Genomic DNA, 7,385 nt, shown 5'->3' with positions numbered 1-7,385 from the left:
CAAAGATAAGATAAATCTAGAGAATGAAAAGTAAAGGGAAAACAGGGTGAAAAAAACATTATAAACAGCTTAATTATTTAGATTAGTACATATTATGCTTCCCAGGAGTGGGGCATAAATGTGATATTGAACTTTTGGCAGCAATTTGTGTGTGTGTGCGTGTGTGTGTGTGTCTGTGTGTGTGTGTGAGAGAGAGAGAGAGAGAGAGAGAGAGAGAGAGAGAGAGACAGAGAAAGAGAGAGAAACATTACAAGCCTTAAATTTTAGAGTTCATAAGATAAAAGCAAATTGATTTCTGAAGGGATAATGATTAACCTTGATACTGAAATTTGAGTTTGACCATAAACCTGGTGGTATGTTTCTTAATGCAGTTTGGCGGCTTGATACTAAAGCACAAAAACACATTTAGAGAAGGAAAGAAGAACAAATGTAATGAGACTCAGGTATGTGACTCTCTTATGATCTAGCTTATTTCAGGGATAGATTTTGAATTATCTAAACAATGAATAAATTGCATATCCATCTTGCTATATTGCTGGAATAACGGATTGAATATCTATTAATTCCATTTCTCTCTGCTGGGCTTTTGAAAGCTTTCTGTTTAGTAATGGAGCTTTTAAAGTTATATTCCTTGACAGGCAGCTGGAGTACTCTCATTCTTGTGCACAGCCATGTGTTTTTAATACTCAGTTGAGCTGTGGACAGGACAAAAATTAAAGAACTCAGTTAAAGAAATGGGGAGAGAATTCATATACAACAGCATAGACCTAATTGGAGCCAATTTCTGTGATGGACGATTTTTTGCCTGATGGATTTCCAAAGAAGACAAAGGGACAGTTATTTTAGTCATAACAAAAACCAAGACAAATTCACTCACATTTACACACAAACTCACATACAAATAGTAGAGCACCTAGAGAATACTGAGGTTGGAGTTATATGTTACTTATATAACTTCTAAGATAAACTAGTGATAAAATGTGCATGTGGATAATTAATGGAAGTGACTTGGATAATATAGTGGAGAACCTTTTTAGTTTTCTTTGCTGTGTAAAAAAATCAGATTTTTTCCTTGCTTTTTTTAAATTTCAAAATGTTATGGGGGTACAATGTGTTTAGTTATGCTTGAGTAGGGTTATATATGTGCCCATCACCCACCTAGTGTTCATTGTATCCGTTAGGTAGGTTTTCGCCCATCCCATTCTCCACCCCTCTGCCCCCTGCTTGATTTCCATTGAGTTTTACTTCCCTCTGTGCACATGTGTGCTCATTGGTTAGTTTCAATTTAGAAGCAAGTACATGTGATGTGTGTTTTCCCATTCTTGAGATACATCACTTAGGATAATGGTTTCCAGTTCCACCCGAATTGCTGCAAAAGGCATTAATTCATCCTTTTTTATGGCTGAGTAGTACTCCATGATATACAAATAATCTATTTTATGAATCCACTCATGAACTGATGGGCATTTGGGTTGAATTGACATCTTTGCAATTGTGAATTGTGCTGCAATAAACATTTGAGTACAGGTGTCTTTTTGATAAAATGATTTTTTTTCCTTTGGGTAAATATCTAGTAGTAGGATTGCTGGATCAAATGGTAGGTCTACTTTTAGTTCTTTGAGGACTTGCCATACTGTTTTTCATAGAGGTTGTACTAATTTGCAGTTCCACCAACAGTGTATGTAAGCATTCCTTTCTCTCTGGATCCATCTAGCATCTATTATTCCTTCTGGACTTTTTAATAAAAGCCATTCTAATTGGGCTAAGGTGTATGGTTTTAATTTGCATGTCCCCAATTATTAGTGATGTTGATAATAACCCATTTAATCTTTATAAAAACATACATATAATACACATAATAGTCAAAGAAATTGCATTAGAACATCTAACATGGTATCAAAATATAAAAAGCAAGTTAAAAACATAGGTCAGTTTCCATACCTTTTTGGTATAATAGTGATGTTCTTTTGAAATATTGCATTTAAAATAATGTTGTTAACGCATATTACTCTCCATCTCTCTGCTCGTTGACACTGAGACATTCTTTGTTTGAGAAAGAAAGATACATCCAGAAAAAAGGAACACAGACATTATAGGCAGCTTTGCTTTTCCAGTATAGTTTTTAATACCCAGAGCAGGAAAAAGAGTCTTGAAAGTGATTTCTTTTGCAGAAGTCAGAATTTTGAAAGAATAAAGGCTTCTGGTCTTCTAAACCAGAGTAAGGAGAATGTAGTGAATGACCTAAGGGAAGTTTCCTAGCATGCAGAAAAATGATGGTTCCTTTTTAGGCTGGAAGAGATAAACTGGGATAGAACAGCCAGTGAGAGAGGTAGACTTAGGTAGTACAGATCTTAGAATTCACTTCATGTTGGGACTGCAAATCAGATTTTTCTTGTTTACTGAAACCCCTAATAGAGGAGCCCTACACACTGGTGGATTAGTTGCTGGCCTGTGTGCCAGGGAGTGGGGGCATCAGCCACTGGTGAGGTGATTCCATGGCAGAGGAGCCCCCAAATTTGAGTTTGGATAGGACATAAGACTTTTCCCTACAGGGTAGCACTGCCATCAGAGCTTAAGGACAGCTGAGTTAGAAGGTACCATATATGTGTTTGAGGGCTTGTGTTATGCCAGGGTTGAGGAGTGGTCGGTAGCAGGGGTGTTGTCATTGTGCAATTGATTGTTCTAAAGAAACAGACCACATATTACACCTACCACAACAACTATATACAAGTGATATGAGGACAGGCACTATCAATGTAAAGTATTACATCATTATACCCTATTAGAAATTATCTGATTCATGTGGATCTATCCTTCAGTAAACAGACTTGTCACAATTTCATTGCCGGTTCAATATGATCATGTGTAGCCACAAATCTATAGTAAGCCCATAAAGGTTAGGGTCATAACTGATTTCTGTCCACAGCATCAAAGAACAAAGAAAAGTAAATGAGAGCTGATAACAATCCTATATTATTGACAACAGGTCACTTTATAAGGTGATACATAATGAAAGAAATGATCTTTAGTAGAGTATGTTTAAGGACTGGCTGTTTCTTGTGTAATCCATTGGCTTGAGAGATTTACAATTTAACAAAAGCAAACATTTCAGCATTTTATAATTTCCTAAAATTTCTTATATACTTGCACAGTTTTTGAATAGGCAGAATATACAGCACAAATTTCAAAAGGCACAAAAGGTATATGGTAAAATATAATACTCTCTCCTTCCTAATTTCTCAGCCATCTTGTTTCTTTCTCCAAAGATAGCTACTATTACCAGGTTTCTGTCTCTTTCTAGTCGTTTGCTTTGCATACTTCATCTAATCTGGGTCCTGACTCCATCACTCTGTAGAAAAAATATCTTGCTTAAGTCGTTAAGTCACTAATTCCAATAGATGTTCAAAATATATCTCTTCCTGGACCTTACGATAGCGATCAATCTTGTTGATTCTTGGTCTTCTTGGCAAGCTCCTTCTCCTTTTTTTTTTAGGAGGATGTTTGAAGTCCTTAGTTTTGGTCATAGGACTTGTACCCTTCCTTAGGTAAAATCATTCACACCTGCAGATTCAATTACCATAAGACAAAGGTGATTCACATTTTTAACTCATGCTCAAGTTTATATCCAATTTTTCACTGTACAGTTTCTCCTGGATAGCCTAAAGCCATCTTAAAGTTATAATGTACAAAACTAAATTCAGGACTTTCTTCTCCAAATTTGATCTTCTTCCATTTTTCATACCTTAATGAACAGCATCATATTCCAGAATCCTTAGAGCAATCTTTGATATCTTTTTTCCTCTCTGTTTATCTCATTCTAGTCAATTCCTTGGTATACCTAGTTCCTTATCTCCTTTATATTGATAGTCCTACTTACTTTTCTACATTCAATTACAATTACACTGTCCATACTGCTTTCCTCTTTTACCTATATTACTGCAATTGCTTATGTGTTCAATTTATACATACTCCAAACTCTTCTCTTATTTGATATGCATATTTCAAGCTGTTCTATTTCAAATCACAAACTTGATCATGTTATCCTCCTTCCTCAAACAATTTAATATCTTGTCTCTGTCATTAGAATTAAGCCAAAGCTTCATAAAAGGGCTTATGAGGCTCCCCATGATCTAGTCCCCACCTGTGAAAACATTTCCAGCCAAATCAGAGCAAAGTGCCTCTTCTGGGAGATACACTTATTTAGGAGTTTGTAACTGTGGTTTAAAGTATTTTTAAGCATTTAAGCATTTAAGCATTTTTTGTTTATTTGTTTCCGATTCACTGATAGCATGTTATTGAATATCATTTGATGTAGGGAACCTTTTTCCATTATTGGCTTTATACATAGAGTTCTGTAGATTCAACTCTACTCTTCAAGGAGAATTCTAAATCCTAGACTCTCAGGTATATACAGGGACAATTTCTTATGATTACTAAGGATTTCCATTATAATTTATGCCTTTGTCTTTAAGTGTCCTTTTGTTTTGGCACTTGAAGATTTTATGCCATTTCCTTCAAGAAATCAACTATATATTTAAAAATATTTGACAATATTTTACATAGCATTGTACAATATATTCTCTTTGTCTTATCAGTTAGAAGTCCATTGGTAGATCTCTGGTGTGGAAAGTTTTTTGTCTTTCTGGATAAATCCTGGTTAGACATGATGAGCTATTTACTTAACACATTTTTGAACTTGGTTTTGAAACATTTTATTTAATGTATTTGCACCTAAATTTGTAGATGTGATTAACCTAGTATTTTATTTAGTTTTTTAAAATACATTTTTGAAATAAACATTGTATTTTTGCCTTGTAGGATTGATTAGCTAGCTCCTCTCATCTCCTCTAGCATAATTTATGGAAGTTGGAGTATCTGTTCTTTGAACTATAAAATGGTTTGTGTAAGCAGGGATATCTCTTTTCTAAACTTTTGGTAAAGCAATCTAGGCTTTCACATTTTGTTTGTGTAGATCTCTGGCTCCTATTTCAATATCTACTGAGGTTATGCTCTTATTAGTATTACTTCCACTTTCAATCAAGATGAAGTAACAGGGGCTGGATTTAGTCTCCAGCCTGAAACCACTAAAAAAGGTAACAAAATATACGAAGCAATGGTTTCCAGATATTGAACATCAGGCAATAAAAGACAATGATCCTGAGAGACGGGAAATAAATGAGGGGAACCTTGTAATCACTGCAATATACTACCTGGAGAGAGTTTCCTGAGCCTTGCACACAGAGGGGAAACCCCAGAAGAGCAAGGTGATCAACCTGAATTGATGAGACAGAGTTGGGAGGCTAGAGAGACAAAGGTGGCTATAGTTCACAGGGCAGAGTACTGGGGAGAAAAGAGTCACAGAGAGAGGTGATATCACTACAAATTCTACAGATATTGAAAAGACAGTATGAGGATATTATGAATAATTTTAGGCCAATTAATACAACTTAGATAAAATGGGAAAATTCCTTGAAAGATGAGCTATAGAGGCTCACCGAGGAAAAAAGAGATAATCTGATTTGTCCTATACCAATCAGATTTAATTTGTAGTTTAAAATCTTCCTATAAAGAAAACTCCAGTCCCCCATGGCTTCACTGATGGATTCTACAAAAAATTTAAGAAAGTGCTAACAAATCTACACAAATGCTTCTGAAAAATTGAAGAGGAGAGAATATGTTCCCATGTATTCCATGAGGTCAGGTCGAGAATGATACTTTATCTTTTTTGTGGTTTAGAATTTATTTCAGGATTTATCAGCATTTTCACAATGATAATTACTGCCATAGAATTTTACCAGCACTATTCTAGTTATTGTTTTTTGTTTTGTTTTTTTAAGATATGATGCTATTAGGATCTTATTTTAAATAGGCTCTTTCGTTTGAGATCACAATGGTGAATTGCATTTTGATGGATTTGAATCTGAAATTTCTTCAATTATTCAAACTGGTTTGAGTTTGTAAAGTTTTTTAAAAATGTATTTAAATATTTTTATGACTTGTGTAAACGCATTATGGAACTAAGGACCTTCCTTGTAGTATCCCATCTAGTCCTCAAAACAACTTTACTGTGTGGACCAATTATCCAATTAGTGCATGGATGAGATCTAATTTGAAGGCAGTATAAACTTTATTTCTAATAAGTTTCTTACTTAAAATATTCTGTGACTTTATTAGAATACATAAAATAAAGTGATATCTTTACAAATTATTGGTTTACAAAGTATTTTCATCTAGATTATAGTTATGAATATTAAAATTATGCAACTTTTTTGATAATTTAGGAAGAATACAGCCATATAGGTTATTTTCTTTCAATAAAAATAAATGTACAAACAGCAAAAATGTCTATACGTGTAGAAGTCTCTTTTGGATAATTCTAAGCATGAATATTATAGGGAGAGGCAGAAAATAAACAAAGACATATTGATACCCAATCAGAAAAATACTATTTACTATAACAATACACGCCTACCATTCTATTAATACTACATGATACTAAATTTTAATAATCAATTTGATGTATCATGTTTTTTTCACAAATTCTCAAATATAATAATTTGCATTAAACATGAGATTTCTAGCATCATTTTATTTTATTTTTTTTCAACAAATATATTTATTGCTTACATGGAATCCCAAGGTACACCCCTAGCTGGCCTAGCCCAGGCAATTCCATTTCAGGAAAGGAAAGCCAGACACAGTGATGATTACATCAGCATCTCAATAGCCACTCTCCTCCAGCAGGTGGCCTCTGGGTGGGCAGATGTGTTTAATCAATACCATAAAAAGAACAAAGCCATGACCTGGGTGAGTATCACAACATGTCAAACAGTGAAAAATACTGGCCCCCACCACAGCTGAATTTTGAAGATCTAGAGCAAAACTGTTTGAAGAACTACTTCTAGGTTTCACCAATTTATGGTACTGACATCAGTGGCTCTTTGTTGCCAACAGCAGGGCTCAGGTCCACACAGACGTTATGTAACCCACTGTCCTGAGACCCATCTTACTTCAGCAGCCCCGATAGGAGGCAGGCAGAACTTTTCCCACACAGTGCCCCACCATGGGCATTTCCACAGACATCCAGAACCTCACTCCTGTGAACTAAAATAAAATCTTAAGGCCCCTCCCTCCACAGCTAACTGAATGGACCCCTCTTGGCCAAGGGGATACCCTAAAACTGAGTTGCTGGCCACGAGAAGGGAGGTCTGACAGGCCTCATCACCCCCACCTCCCTTTTCGGAGATATCCTTTGTAACTTATTAACAGGCCTAAGGCTATGCAATTTATATAAAAAAACTACCTGAGTCTGGGTATAAGGCCAGTGGTTTGTCTCTGATTAACAGACTTCCTTAACTTAAAACATTCCGAGCCTTTAGACAAAG

This window comes from Propithecus coquereli, unplaced genomic scaffold, assembly GCF_000956105.1.
Source record: "Propithecus coquereli isolate 6110/MARCELLA unplaced genomic scaffold, Pcoq_1.0 Scaffold317, whole genome shotgun sequence".
Lineage (NCBI taxonomy): Eukaryota > Metazoa > Chordata > Mammalia > Primates > Indriidae > Propithecus > Propithecus coquereli.
This window is presented reverse-complemented; position numbering follows the sequence as displayed.